Source organism: Rana temporaria, chromosome 4, assembly GCF_905171775.1.
Source record: "Rana temporaria chromosome 4, aRanTem1.1, whole genome shotgun sequence".
Classification (NCBI taxonomy): Eukaryota; Metazoa; Chordata; class Amphibia; order Anura; family Ranidae; genus Rana; species Rana temporaria.
The window spans coordinates 277,019,083-277,035,113 of NC_053492.1; positions in this window are offsets into that span (position 1 = coordinate 277,019,083).

A 16,031-nucleotide genomic window follows, 5' to 3' on the forward strand; every position below is an offset into this window, starting at 1 on the left:
CGTCCCTAAATTTCCCGCCGTGCATTGCGCTAAATGACGTTGCAAGGACGTAATTTTTTTTAACATAGACGTGAATTACGTCCATCCCGATTCACAGACGACTTACGCAAACAAACAAAAAAAATTCAAAATAAACGCGGGAACGACTGCCATACTTAACATGGCAGATCTAACTATATGCCACGAAACAGCAGCTTTAACTATACGCCGGAAAAAGCCGACTAGAGACAACATAAAAGAATGCGACGGCCGCTCGTACGTTCGTGGATCGTCGGAAATAGCTCATTTGCATACTCAACGCGGAAAACAACGTGAACGCCACCCAGCGGACGCCAAAAAATTGCATCTTAGATCCGAAGGCGTACGAAGCCGTACGCCTGTCGGATCTAACCCAGATGCCGTAGTATCTTGTTTTGAGGATTCAAAACAAAGATACGACGCGGGAAATTTGAAAGTATGCCGGCGTATCAGTAGATACGCCGGCGTACTCGCTTTGTGGATCTGCCCCTTCTTCTTTAGTTTCCTCCTTCTCCTCCTCTTCCCCTTCTACATGCCTATGTAAAGAATAGTGTCACTGAATAATACACCATGAGGAATTCATGAAAAAAATCTCAGTAATATACACTGCTCAGAAAAATTAAAGGAACACTTTGAAAACATAACAGATCCCTCTGGACTTCCTGTCAGTTCCTGCCTGACCTACAGTTGTCTCCAGTCTTCTGCACCTGCCCTGCTTCCATCAGCTGCACCAAGTCTACTTACCAGTTTCCGGCACCGGTGCCTCCTTGTGCCTTCCCTCCTCTGTCTCAAACTCCAGGGAGCGGACTGCGCAGGGTCGCAAAGGTGAGCCGTCCTCAGCATCTCTGCCTCGGTGAGTACAGGTTCCTGATACCTACAAGGACTTGAATGTCACTTGGGGGTTGAATAAAACTGATAATGATGTGAGCACAGAAAAGACATTTGTGGTTATTTCATTATAAATGTTATGTTATATTTGTCTGACCTACACATGCTTCTTTGATTTAATTGTAAGCAGGATGACTGAATGATCAAAATTAATGTCAAACTGGCCAAAACAATCAATTTCAGTGGGGGTTGAATAATTTTGAATACAACTGTACATTTTGAGTATATAACAACCAATGCATTAGTAAAGCTCTGCATAATGAAGTTCCATCCATTAAGGTGCATTCAGATAGCAACAAGAGAACCTCAATGCGTTTCAACTCATAAAGAGTCTTCATCAGGAAGAAAATTATATATTCTAGGATGTAAATATATATAAGTATTCATTCTATACCAAGTTAATAGTTACACAAAAAAACACAAAACATATTCATATATAAATAAATGACTTTTTTTAGTAACATGCATTGGTCTCACTTGGTTGAGTGTCTTTGCATAATATTTTCTGTACTATTAATTAATGTAAGCAATATGGAATACTGATTTAAAGAGTGCATTGCAACACCTTATATTGTAATCTGGAGCTTGTCCATATTGTTGGTGTGTGTGGTTGCCCTAAAATATTTCCATTCTTTTATTAAATTTTAAATATGCAGCAAGCTAGTCCATTTTGCTGAAATTTCATTGCAACAACTCAAAATGGTCCTCAGTTTGTATGGCCCACCACCAAACCGGTCATGCTGAACGATGTTACAGCAAAAAGTTCTCCGCGGCTTCTCCAGACCCTTTCACATCTGTCACATATGCTCAGGGTGAACCTGCTCTCATCTGTGAAAAGCATGGGGCACCAGTGGTGGACCTGCCAATTCTGGTGTTCAATGGAAAATGCCAATCAAGCTTCACAGTGTCTGGCAGTGAGCACAGAGTACACTAGAGGACGTTGGGCCCTCAGGCCACCTGAGACTGTGCTGGGAGACACGGCAAACCTTCTGGCAATGGCACGTATTGATGTGCCATCCTGGAGGAGTTGGACTGCCTGTGCAACCTTTATACAGTCCAAGCATTGCCTTGTGCTACCAGTAGTGACACTGACCCTAGCCAAATGCAAAACTAGTGAAAAACAGTCAGAAAAGATGAGTAGGGAAAAAATGTCAGACACCGCCACCTGAAAAAACATTCCTGTTTTGGAGGTTGTCTCATTGTTGCCCATCTAGTGCACCTGTTGTTAATTTCAATTAACAGCAAAGCAGCTGAAACTGATTAACAACCCCCTCTGTATACACCCCCCCCCTCTGCTACTTAACTGACCAGATCAATATCCCAGGAGTTCTGATTCAAAGTGTCCCTTTAATTTTTTTATACATTTCAGTCCCTCTGTATTCCTCAGTGACATTTTTCTACAAATCTGTGTCCAGGGACAAGAGGGAAAAGGCAAGCAGTGCCAAACATTAAAAATACAATCGTATGGTCAGAGATGACCCCACCCTTCCCCAAAGTGAAGCCCTAAAACTCTAAGCAGCATTCATCAACACCCATCCCACCATCTCCAGTAACAATTTTCCCATGCCAGGTTTTTGCTGGAGCAGAAAAAAAAATCCCCAAACACCACACATGCCCGTGCCAGTATGCCAGTTGTCACTTCAACTGCTTACAAATCAGCTAATAAAAACAAGCCTTCCTCTATTAAACATTATATATAGATTTACTTTTTTTGACTTTTCATTTTATTTTTAATTGTTTTTTTCTCCCTAGTAAAACCATGCCTGTCCTGGTCAAGTGAGCAGAAGTAGGGATGGCAAGGCTCTAATTAAAACTCTTGCAAGCAATCATACCATGAACTACTGGGTGTCAATGTATATGCTTGAGGTGCTAGCCTGCCCTGCTGAAAATGTCTTTTTAGAGAAGGTCGTCTGCTTAGCAGAAGGAATTGACTGAGAAGCTGAATTTTAAAAATCTGAATCAGACCTGGATCACAGATTACCAAACATCCACTGCAGGTTTTACTAATGGAATCAAAACATTGCTCCTATATACATCTAACTAAGAAAATAGGATACAATCATGTTTCTGTATTGACCAGGCTCTCAAAATATCCTTTCAACCACCTGAGAAGTGTTCTGATCGTATACACTATGTTTAGAACAAACATTCTGGTACTTAAAATACACTCTTACTGTAATGCCAGGTGGTCTCTATGGAAATGACTGTGCTGTTAGTACTCACCTTTGCATGCATTCCAGCCCTTTGACTTTCCCTATCCAGGTTTATTCGCAAACCCACATAGGGCATAATGTACATGTTATTTCTACACTCCAACAAGACAACATAACTTAATTTCCTAAGTAAGAAAACTGTTACATTTAGAATAGATTCATTATAGTAATAATAATAATAAAATCCCTTCTCGTTGCTAATATGGTCTGAGACATATGAAACAATTTTATTTTATTTTATATGCATGGAAAAGCAATTGGAATCAGTATAGCATCAGGACCAGTAGTGTGTTTGGGACAATGAGTTTCTTTGTATCAACATTTGTGATTATTGATTTGTCAAAAAAGCAAGCTTGATCTTTAACTTTGGATCTGGTCATGCTAGTAAACCTGAAGATACAAGATACAACTCAACATTGTTTTACCCGTACTTAGCTACAGATGACAATAATGAATTCTGGTTTATTCATTTGTTTATTTAAGGGAAGTACCACATTTCCTATATAAAATGTCAAATAACAGAAAAAAAAAACACTGCAATGATTCAGTTTCTTGAATGTGCTTCAGTGCAGACATTTTACAGTTCCATTTCCTAATGGCTTTGCTAATAATGGATAGTACTATCCTAAAATAAATGTTTTATTTTATAAAGTAATATTACATTTAAACCATGGAAAACCCCCAAGTTTACGGTACTTTATGATAATGGTTTGAGTTCATTACTTTATTCCTCTGTATAAAAAAGTTCAATAATAAATAATATTAAATGATAAAATATTACAGCATACAAGTTAGAATTTCTTATCTCTATTACTTGACAACCACCAGTGAATGTTTCCCAAGACGAAGGCCCCGTACACACGAGAGGATTATCCGCTGGGAACGGTCCTCCGGACCGTTCCCGTGGATAAATCCTCTGGCGGATTTTGATCTGATGGTTGTACTAACCATCAGATCGAAATCCACGCGGAATCCATCCGCGGTGATGTGTCGCGCCGTCGCGGTGATGATGACGCGGCGACGTGCGCGACGCTGGTAGGTAAAGACTTCCCACGCATGCGTCGAATCATTACGACGCATGCGAGGGAGGTGATCGGACGGATTGATCCGGTGAGTCTGTACAGACCACCGGATCAATCCGCTGGACAGGATTCCAGTGGATAGATTTCTTAGCATGCTAAGAAATTTTTATCCGCTGGAAATCCATCGGCCCGAAAAAAATCCGCTGGGCCGTACACACCACAGGATCTATCCGCTGGAACTGATCCACGGATAAATACCAGCGGATAGATCATCTCGGGTGTACGGGGCCGAACAGATGGAAAAGCACAGCGCTGTTAATGAGTTGCAGCTTAAAGTAAATCGAAGCCTAAAATGTAAAAAATAAATAAAAAAAAGGTTATCCTGCCAGTTCGAGCCCACTCAGGCATTTCCTGTTCTAGGTTATAAATACCCACTTAAGCCTCGTACACACGATCAGTTTATCCGATGAGAACGGTCTGAAGGACCGTTGTCATAGGTTAACCGATGAAGCTGACTGATGGTTCGTCGTGCGTACACACCATAAGTTAAAAACCGATCGTGTCAGAGAGCGGTGACGTAAAACACAACGACGTGCTGAAAAAAACTAAGTTCAATGCTTCCAAGCATGCGTCGACTTGATTCTGAGCATGCGTGGGTTTTTAACCGATGCTTTTGCATACTAACGATCGGTTTTGACCTATCGGTTAGGCGTCCATCGGTTCAATTTTAAAGCAAGTTCTCATTTTTTTCGACCGAAGGTTAAATAACCTATGGGGCCTACACACGATCGGTTTGGACTGATGAAAACGGTCCTTCAGACCGTTGTCCTCTGGCGATCCTACTGTGTGTACGAGGCCTTAGTGTGAATCTATACAGGAACAGTGTTATCACCCTTGGACGTGTGCTCCCATTACTGTCTACAAGGTTATGACAGACATGCACTTGCATTCACAACTAGCCTTTTCACTTCAGGCAGAACTGTCCACTGACAACAGCAGTTTAAGGGAACATGGGACTTGAAGTCCAATGACAACTGGTCATGTCACAGTGTGAAGATGTGGACCTGTGACTATGCTGCTTGTGAACCGAGCAGTAGTAGAAAAAATACCACAGGGTCTTTCACCATGATTTTACCAACTAAAACTTTTTTTTATTTTAAATATTCTGGGCCATATTCTCAAACAAGTTACGTAGGCGTATCAACAGATACGCCTACGTAAGTCAGTTTCCTATGTTTAAGTGTATTCTCAAACTGAGATACACTTAAACATGCCTAAGATACGACAGCTTGCGCAGTTGTATCTTAGGCTGCAATATTTACGCTGACCGCTAGGTGGCGGTCAGCGTAGAATATGCAAATGACTAGTCACGCCGATTCTCGAACGTACGCTTGCCCGCCGTAGTGTTTTAACGTCGTTTCCGTAAGCGATACGCGGCGTAAAGATAAAGATGCCCCCTAGGTGGCGTACTCAATGTTAAGTATGGCCGTCGATCCCGCGTCGAAATTTCAAAATTAAACGTCGTTTACGTAAGTCGTCCGTGAATGGCGCTGGACGCCATTTACGTTACAGTCAAAACAAATTACGTCCGTGAGACGTCATTTAGCGCAATGCAAGTCGGGTAATTTACCAGACGGAGCATGCGCATTACGATCGGCGCGGGAGCGCGCCTAATTTAAATGATCCACGCCCCCTGCCTGGATCATTTGAATTAGGATGGCTTACGCGGGTGGACTTTACGCGATGCCGCCGCAAGTTTACAGGTAAGTGGTTTGGGAATCCGGCACTTGCCACTTAAACTTGCGGCGGCGTAACGTAAAGTACATACGTTCCGCCGCCTGAAATGTATGAGAATATGGCCCACTGTACATAACTCTGTTATATTAATGTACAATACAAGTGTTAAGATATATTTTCAAAATATTACTAAGATACAATACAAGGCAATTCAGGGTGGCTGCACATAGTTTCCAGCTTTTTTCCAGAGTGTTATGTGAGCTCTAAAAATTAAAATTTTGGTCCATCTACTCCTTTGTTCTGTGCCTTCATTTCCTTATAGGGAAAAACTATACCACAATGCAATGCAGGGTGCCTGATGGACCAACTAGAAGGTCTAACCATTTTCATGTGAGGGGTGCCTATGTTTATAAAGTTGAATATAATATTAATATGAATATTTAAATTAAACATACAAAATAACATTGGATATTATATTAATTATAACTATGTTTAGGCTATTTTTAGCCGTATGAATATTCAACTATTTGATGAAGATACTCCCTGTATTCTCCATATAACTGATTACATACACTTTAAAGCGGGGGTTCACCCTTAGAGGGCACTTTTTCCCCTTAGCTTCCTGCTCGTTTTCTCTAGGGGAATCAGCTATTTGTATCAAAATATGAGCAGTACTTACCCGTTTTCGAGCTGCATCTTCTTCCGTCGCTTCCGGGTATGGGCTTCGGGAATGGGCGTTCCTTCTTGATTGACAGTCTTCCGAGAGGCTTCCGACGGTCGCATCCATCGCGTCACGATTTTCCGAAAGAAGCCGAACGTCGGTGCGCAGGTGCAGTATAGAGCCACACCGACGTTCGGCTTCTTTCGGCTACGAGTGACGCGATGGATGCGACCGTCGGAAGCCTCTCGGAAGAATGTCAATCAAGAAGGAACGCCCGCTCCCGAAGACCCATACCCGGAAGCGACGGAAGAAGATGCAGCTCGAAAACGGGTAAGTACTGCTCATATTTTAATACAAATAGCCGATTCCCCTAGACCGAACGAGCAGGAATCTAGGGGAAGAAAAAAATTTTTTTTAGAAATGGGTGAACTCCCGCTTTAAGTATTTTTGATTGCAAATCTTTAGAAACTCTGTGTACCTAATATATTTGTAGAATATTTTTAATATAATTATTTATTTATTTTTGATCTGTGTCTTCTTAATAAAATGTATTCTAGACTTCACATACCTTGCTTTGGGTACTTTTCTCCATTAACTTTTTACGCTTACTATGATAGTAAGGGAAGTAGTATCTTAATAAATGAATAGTATTACTATTATTCAGGATTTAAATAGCACCAACAGTTTGCACAGCACTTTACAACATGAGGGCAGGCAGTGCAGTTATAATACAATTCCAAACAAGACAAATCAGAGGGCCCTGCTTGTTAGAGCTTACAATCTATAAGGGAAGGGTGGGACCCATGTTCTTTTTTTCAATGACTTTTATCTGTATTGCTGCGAGTAGTTAAATTACTTTTTTTTCCTTTAGAAATGTCATTTTGTGCAGGGACTGTAATAAACACGGGAAACATGCGCCACTTTACAGGCATACTATAGACACCCCCCCAGATATGACATTTAAAAGAATATTTCACTTTTATTGTTTCACTTTAAGCATTATTAAAATCACTGCTCCCGAAAAAATGGCCATTTTTAAAACTTTTTTTTTTTCATTGATACATGTCCCCTGGGGCAGGACCTGGGTCCTCAAACACTTTTTATGACAATAACTTGCATTTTAACCTTTAAAATTAGCACTTTTGATTTCTCCCATAGATGTTTAAAGGGTTTTCCGTGGCTTTCGAATTTGCCGTGAACACCCCAAATTGTTCACTATTCGAAAGGGCGAACAGCCAATGTTTGAGTCTAACTCATGTTTGACCCGAACATAAAGCTCATCTCTAGTTGCAAGGAGTGCATGGTACGAGAATACAAGGTCAATGGAGTTTCCATTAAATGAGTGAGTAGAAGCACATGTCCTTTGCTTCAAGTCAAAAGAGGAGGTTAGACTACAAGGTTTAGTAGTAGCAGGACTTTTAATATGGACAAGAATGTTGAAGCCACCAGGAATGATTGTAGGAATTTCAGGAGAGATTGAGTAGAGTAGCCAGGCAGAGAAGTCATTAAGGAAAGTTGATACTGGTTCAGGAGGCCGATAGATCACAGTAATTATTAAAGAAACTGGAGAAAAAAGACAAAGACAGTGAAAACAGAATCTGCTACTTCCTGTATGTCCTGTCTGCGCTGACCACGAAAATCAGGCTGCTCAGCCCTGATCACATGGTCAGAGTATGTCCCTGCATCATACATTGCTGTCCCCTCTGCTCTCCTCTCTCCCCCCACCCCCTTCTTCCTGCCTCTCATCTCATTCTCTGTCTCCGCCCTGCCCTGCCGCTATTCTTAAAAAAAACACTATGTGATTAGTTTTAAAAAATGAGCATTCTAAATACCAATTTTGAGCTGTCTTCAGGCTGGTCATGTGACTCGCGGCTGCTTTACAGATACAAGACAGAGCTTCTGCGGAGGAGACGAGAGGGCACATGGTCTTTCCAGCTGACGTCAGAGGAAGATCACAGCCCCTCCAGCAGAAGCCATAAGAGCTGTACAGCGGCCTCGAGTAATGTGACCAGTCTGAAGACAGCTCATATTGGTATTTAGAACATTTGTTTTTTAAAACAACTTTCATAGTGTGTTATGCCAGTCTTTAGAGGGGCTGGCAAAGTCTTCTATAAATGGGTTTACATACACTTTAAGGTTTTTATGACTGTCTGCGCTCATGTTGTAGATATAACCACACCTCCTGTCTGTGCCTTCATTAAGGAGATTTACCCCCTCTATTTGTCCTGTTTACCATTATCATTGAAAGTGAAAGAAAAAACAAATCTTGAGTTGTCCTCAGAAAAGTAATATAGAGAAACTCAATGGGGACATTAGTTCTGGTGAACTGGGGATCCCCAAGGAATTCCATTAATTTACAGAGATTTCCTCTCACTTCCTGTTTGGCTATGGGACAGTAAGTGAAGAGAAATCTCCCCAATGGGACAAAGATGGCAAAATGTAACCTTACAGGGGATATAACCCTCCTATACTCTATCCAGAAAAATACTACTTTAAATGCATTGGCCCAGATTCTCATAGATGGGCGTAAAACTGTGCGGGCGTAACGTATCTGATTTACGTTACGCCGCCGCAAATTTTACAGGCAAGTGCTTTATTCACAAAGAACTTGCCTGTAAAGTTGCGGTGGCGTAGTGTAAATCACCCGGCGCAAGCCTGCCTAATTCAAATTAGCCGGGTAGGGGGCGTGGAGCATTTAAATTAAGCGCGTTCCCGCGCCGAACGTACTGTGCATGCGCCGTCTGGAAAATCTCTCAGGGTGCATTGCTCCAAATGACGTCACAAGGACGTCATTGGTTTTGACGTGAACGTAAATGGCGTCCAGCCCCATTCACGGACGACTTACGCAAACAACGTAAATTTAAAAATTTTGACGCGGGAACGACAACCGTACTTAACATTGGTTGCCCCTCATATAGCAGGGGCAACTTTACGCCGCGCAAACCTAACATAAACGTCGTAACTTCACTGCGGCGACCGCGCGTACTTTCGGGAATTCGCATATTTAGCTAATTTGCATACTCGGCAGGGAAAACGACAGAGGCGACACCTAGCAGCAAAAAAAATTGCATTTAAGATCTGACAGCGTAAGAGTCTTACGCCTGTCGGATCTAATGGATGTCTATGCGTAACTGATTCTAAGAATCAGTCGCATAGATACGACGGCCCAGATTAGGACCTACGACGGCGTACATGGTGTTGCGCCATCGTAAGCCCTTTGAGAATCTGGGCCATAGTGTCTAATGAGGGAGCCCCTGCAAAAACTCACAAAGGAAATGATTTGGTGGCATGTATTCCGAAACAACTTAAAGAGGAGAAAGAACACTTTTCAGGAATGCCAAAAAATGTTGCACAGCTTTCAGTCCAAATTCCTTATGCCCCTAGATACAGTGTTGCCAACTGTGCATACATTTATGGGCAGGAATGTTTCTCCTATCCATAAATGTTTGTAGACAGAAGAAAAGTGTCAGTAAAATAACCCACTTGCAGCCTATCTTTTCCAAGTATGTGGCTGCAGCAGGCTATGTTCTCACATCTGTAGGCCACAAAAAAAAGAAAAAAAGAAGATCCGAGTGGTGGTGGTCAATGTAAGTGTCTTTTTACCGTTTTTTACCTGGTTTTATGCACATGTACATGTAATTGTTTCTGCTGCTTTTCTTAAATTTCAATAAATACTACACCATATGGCATCTTTTTGTCTGTTGTCTTACAGTTGTTTTTTAACACAAGCAGCGGAGCACTGCCCCCAGTAGATCAAAGAAGGAGAATAAGAAGCTATCTAGATTGATGTCTGCATCTGATACAAGTGTTTTGCTCATTTGGCTACACACTCAAAGGCCAGAATTGCTTGATGGTGAGTGTGCATTGCATGTGGGTGGAGGCTGGATTCAATACGCTTCTATCACTAATGCCCTGTACACACGATTGGTTCATCCGATGAAAACGGTCTGATGGATCTTTTCATCAGATATCCGATGAAGCTGACTTTCATCAGTCGTGCCTGCACACCATCGGTTAAAAAAAACATTCGTTTCAGAACGCGGTGACGTAAAACACAACGACGTGCTGAGAAAAATGAAGCTCAATGCTTCCGAGCATGCGTCAACTTGATTCTGAGCATGCGTGGATTTTTAACCGGTGGACGTGCCCACAGACGATATTTTTTTTCTATCGGATAGTTAACCATCAGATGATTTTAAAAAGTTCCTAGTTTTTTAACCGATGGATAAATAACCGATGGGGCCCACACACGATCGGTTAGTCTGATGAAAACGGTCCATCAGACCGTTTTATTCAGACAAACCGATTGTGTGAACGCAGCATTAGTGTGACACTAAGTGGGTTTCATGGTTTTTTTATTTCAGCCAATAGTTCTTATCATACTACTATAAATGGCTTTCTTTGGATGTTCTATACATTTCAGCCACTTAACGTGATGCTTTGAGTGTGTAACCTACTGGAGGAATTGAAAGTGATCCCAGTGACTAATATTCTATACAAATGCTTTTGCTGCACTTTTAGGGCATCCTGGAATTCTGTGGAGTGGATACTTCATCTGATTAGAACACATGAAGATCATTATCCTATGAATTTTGCATCACTATGGACTCTTTCTGAATAATTACATTTATTTGATATGTGTGGACTTTTTTTTACTAAAGGCAAATAGACTGTTCCCTTTGCAAGAGTATTTGCACCAGACCTTAATGAATGAGTTGAAGCTTTGCTGACTTCCATCATCAAATTATGTGCTAGAAAAAATGCTTTTATTTTATTTTGCAATTGAGTATTCTTTGTGAAGTGAAACGTCACCGCATTCAATAAGCTCTGCGGCAAACTCTCTTGCAAAATGGAACTTTGTTTGCAAAGTAAACAATCTATTTGTCTCCAGTAAAATCAACCCCTTAGGCCGCGTACACACGGTCGTTCCAAACCGATGAGAATGGTCCGATGGGCCATTTCCATCGGTTCACCGCTGAAGTGGCCTGATGTGCATACACACCATCGTTCCAAAAACCGATCGGGTCAGAACGCGGTGACGTCAAACACACGATGTGCTGAATAAAACGAAGTTCAATGCTTCCAAGCATGCGTCGACTTGATTCTGAGCATGCGTGGGTTTTGAACCGATGCTTTCTGTACTAACCATCGGTTTGGACTGATCGGGCAGCGGGCCATAGGTTCGATTTTAAAGCATGTTTTAACATTTTGGACCGAAGGACAACAGTCCAATGGGCTATACACACGGTCGGTTTGGACTGATGAAACTGGTCCATTCTCATCGGTTTTGTCCGACCGTGCCTTAGTCTTGAAAAATAAGCAATCTCTAGTGTAGAGGTATAAGTGTTTTTCTACACAGCAGAATTCCTAGGAGAGGGATTAGGGTTACCAGTGGAGGTTTAAATGGTAACTCCATATTCCATATTTCTCCAAAACTGCAGCTCATAAGGTCTGGTGAAAGCTAATTCAGGCAAAAGCAGTACATTTTTGTTTACTATGTTTTTTTTTTTTTTCTGAAACGCTCTAAAAAGTTCATTTCCCCTGGATAGTTAACTGTTTCCCAGCCCACAAATAAGACAGCATCTTACGGATTGGCTATTTTATAAAAAAAATGATATGCAAAAAGAAACCCCTTTGGGATTTTAGAGGCAAAACAACACATAAAATGTAGCTAAAAGGCGAATACCAATTTTTGTTGGAAACAAGCCTTAAAAAGGACCTGATGTCCTGATAAAATAGCATCAAGTTATTTCAGACATAATAGTATATATAGAAAAGAATCTCATACAGTAATATGGATACCCTATTACATTATGGTGCACCCAAAAAACTGCCAACAATGTTATAGTTTGGTCAACTTGTGTAGAATGCTTAGATGAATCCCTACATGTTTTGGAAGATGACTTCTTTCTTCAGGGCAATGATGGGTAAAAACACTTGTTTGATATGTAAACATGTGTTAATAATTCATTGAAAAAACATAAATCCTTTCAGATGGGCCTCATATACATTACTCTTCAAAAGGTGGACAAGGAGGCACACTAGAGGCCCACTGTGCAGCCACAAAGACCCCCCCCTCCAAAAAAAAAGACACAAGCATGGAGGAGTATACAGTCAAATAGATGGGTACACCGGGTGCATGGTGATACAGCAAAACTAATCCATGCAAGTAGCATGGAACAGTTAAAATATAATTGTTGTATTAAAATAAACTGTAGCTGGAATGAACAAGACAAGAGAGATATACAACTTGCAAGTAACTAATACTGTCCAAAATATGAAACGACTCTAAGTCACACATCACCTCTTCTAGTATGGCCACCTGGTGCTGTTACAGTGGGCTTGACAGTACTTCCAAGAACGTTTGGTAGATCCTATGGGAAGACTGTAATCAAAAATTTCGGACTGGTGCACCTTATGACAACACCCAATCAGCAGGTACTACAACCATTACTGCCAGGGCTTGCTGCAGATTCCCACGGCAAAAGGTGAGCACTTCAGTTTTAGTGCTGATGTCAGCACTCATGGTGCCCCATTATCCCATTGCTTCTGCTCATTCATGCTACAGAAAGCCACGATGATGCAATCATCTGGCAGAAATTCCCTGCACACCTTCTTACTTACAGTGCATTAATATATGACCAGGTATTGAATACAGCATGGGAAGATCATTATTTAATAAAATTACAGAGGAATAAAGCCTACTCCCCCTTCAACATTTTACCAAGCCACTTTTTTTTTTTAAATACTGCGTTTAAACACAGCAAGCCAGCAATGAAGACATTTACACACTTCCACACGAATCAAGCATTATCATGCTCCTTTTTACATGGGGTAAATCATTTCCTACTGCTTAGCTTTTGATTTATTGATGTAATAATAACACCTGGTATTCCAGTAAGTTATTATTATGTTTGATTGCCTGCGCGGTTTAAGATCCATAAAAACATTCTTATTGCTCAGCACCTGGTGAGTCTTTAAACTGAGAATAAAACATTCTCGTTATTGCGCTACGTCGATATGATGGTTTAGAGGAATAATCATCTCTGTATTGTTTTTGAAAAGCGCTTTAGACCGGATTCATTTATCATTTGATGTTGTTTTTTACTGAATATTCATCATTTTCATAAGAAAACCATTTAAAAATCTCTGATTGGCAATATATATGCAAAGTTTAAGTCAGTGTCAATTTAGATGTAAAGCATGTTCTTGTATAGGCAACAGAGATGTGTTCTGCTGGAGCAGTAATAGCTATTTTTGCTGTTAGATCTGAGCTGAATTATGCAATTCGTGTGGGTTTTTATTAATACAAACAGCATTTTATGTAAGTAACGGATGGATGACTTTCCTTGTTTTCCAGCGTGATTGGAGCTTTGTGTCTACACTTTGAGTTCTAGTTGATGGAGCAAGTCGCCCAATTATACCCAAAGATTTTTGTTGAAAAAAATAACTGGATAATGGTATCCACGAATATTAAGCTTAAACATGCAACTTAGTTCTCTGAATTAATAAGACCGGTTGGATTTGAATATTTTATTTTTATGAAAGCAACAGAAACAATTAAAATAGCAATTATGTACATTTATAAACAGTTGTGTAGTAAGATGCTTTCTGTTGTATGCATTTTTTCTGATATATACAGTGAGAGAAAAAAAATGTTTGATCCCCTGCTGATTTTGTATGTTTGCCTGCTGACCATGAAATGATCAGTCTATAATTTTACTGGTAGGTTTATTTTAACAGTGAGAGACAGAATAACAACAAAAATATCCAGAAAAACGCATTTCAAAAAAGTTATAAATTGATTTGCATTTTAATGAGTGAAATTACCCCTTCGCAAAACATGACTTAGTACTTGGTGACAAAACCCTTGTTGACAATAACACAGGTCAGACAAGGTTTGCACACATCTCATTTTGGTTTCAATAACTTTTTTATTTTTGATCCAGAAAGGGAAAGTTTAAAACAAAAAAGGGCCTGTTATTGGTATTGTATGCAAAGCCAACCCTTGAAAAAAAAAATCGAAATTCTCTCTTGCAGTGGGGCTGCGCCTGCCTTGCAAGGTTACCTGCGCTAATCACAGCGAGGGAACAGAGATCGGGAAATGTCTCCCTGGCTGTGATTAGCTCAGTGCCGTGCAGACTTCCTGGAGGGCTCTGCACGTGTACTATGCGAACACGCTGGAGCTCATCCTTAATTATGGTGCCTTCAAGCTAGGGTGACCACGTGTCTTGGATTGTCCACACACATCTCATAAGGAAATTTGTCCCACTCCTCTTTGCCAGTTCTCTCCAAGTCTTTAACCTCCCTGGCGGTATGATTCTGTCTGGAATTACGTACCAAAAGCGGTACAATTATTTTGCAAGGAAATTTGGCGTTTTATACTGTAGGCCTGTAATTCTTAGAAATAACTCACTTAAATCTGACCAAACAAGAGTGTAGTAGGCATCCCGGGTATGATTTTTTTTAAAAAAACAAAATTATAAATTATAATATAATAAATAATTATAAATAATTATAACAAATAATAATATAATTATAATAAAAATTATCCAATAATGTAATCAACTAAAAATCACTGAAATTTGCTCAGTTGCAGAATTGTCGCTGTCAATACTTTTATTTTTTTATGACGAATTTCCCCACAAATCGCTATCAAGGGGGTGTGTATTTTTTACATACAGTACTGTAATCTATAAGATTACAGTATACTGTATGTAATGTGTTTGTTTACTTTTTTAATTTAGCGCCGTTCTCCACCCCCGTGCGTGGTAATGTCGCAGGGAACGGAGATCGGCGGCACACAGGGACACTGTGAATCGAGCGAGGACCCGCTCGCTCACACAGCGGGGATGCATCGCTGGATCCAGGGACAAGGTAAGTAACTTGTCTGTGGATTCAGTGAGCAGGTAAGCCGCGCTGCTGCACACTCTGCACAGCTACCCTGAGCGTGACTCGGGGATACCGATCCTAGCATGGAAAATCCACCCCGAGTCACGCTCGGGGATACCGCCAGGGAGGTTAAAGCAAGGTTCTGCCGATTTATTTTTTTAAAAGCCAGCAGCTACAAATACTTAAAGCAGCTACCATATTTATCGGCGTATACCGCGCACTTTTTTCCCCTTAAAATAAGGGGAAAATCATGGGTGCGCGATATACGCCGATACCCACGCTCAGTTTGAATGCCTGCCCCGACATATACCGAGTGCAGTACATTCGGCTACATTCGGCCAGGCTCGGCTTCGCTCGTGCTCAAGCATAAACGTCACAGAGCGTGAGCACGAGCGAAGCCGAGCCTGGCCGAATGTAGCCGAGTGTACTGCACTCGGTATACATTGGCGGAGGTGTTCAAACTGAGAGTGGGAAGCGGCGATTCGACGGGGAGACAGCGCAGGAGAAGCCGGGAGGACACCACTGAAGCCGCAGACGGACGCCGGACCCGACGAGGCCGCCTATGGACACCGCACAAGACACCAAAACTGTAAGTACTAA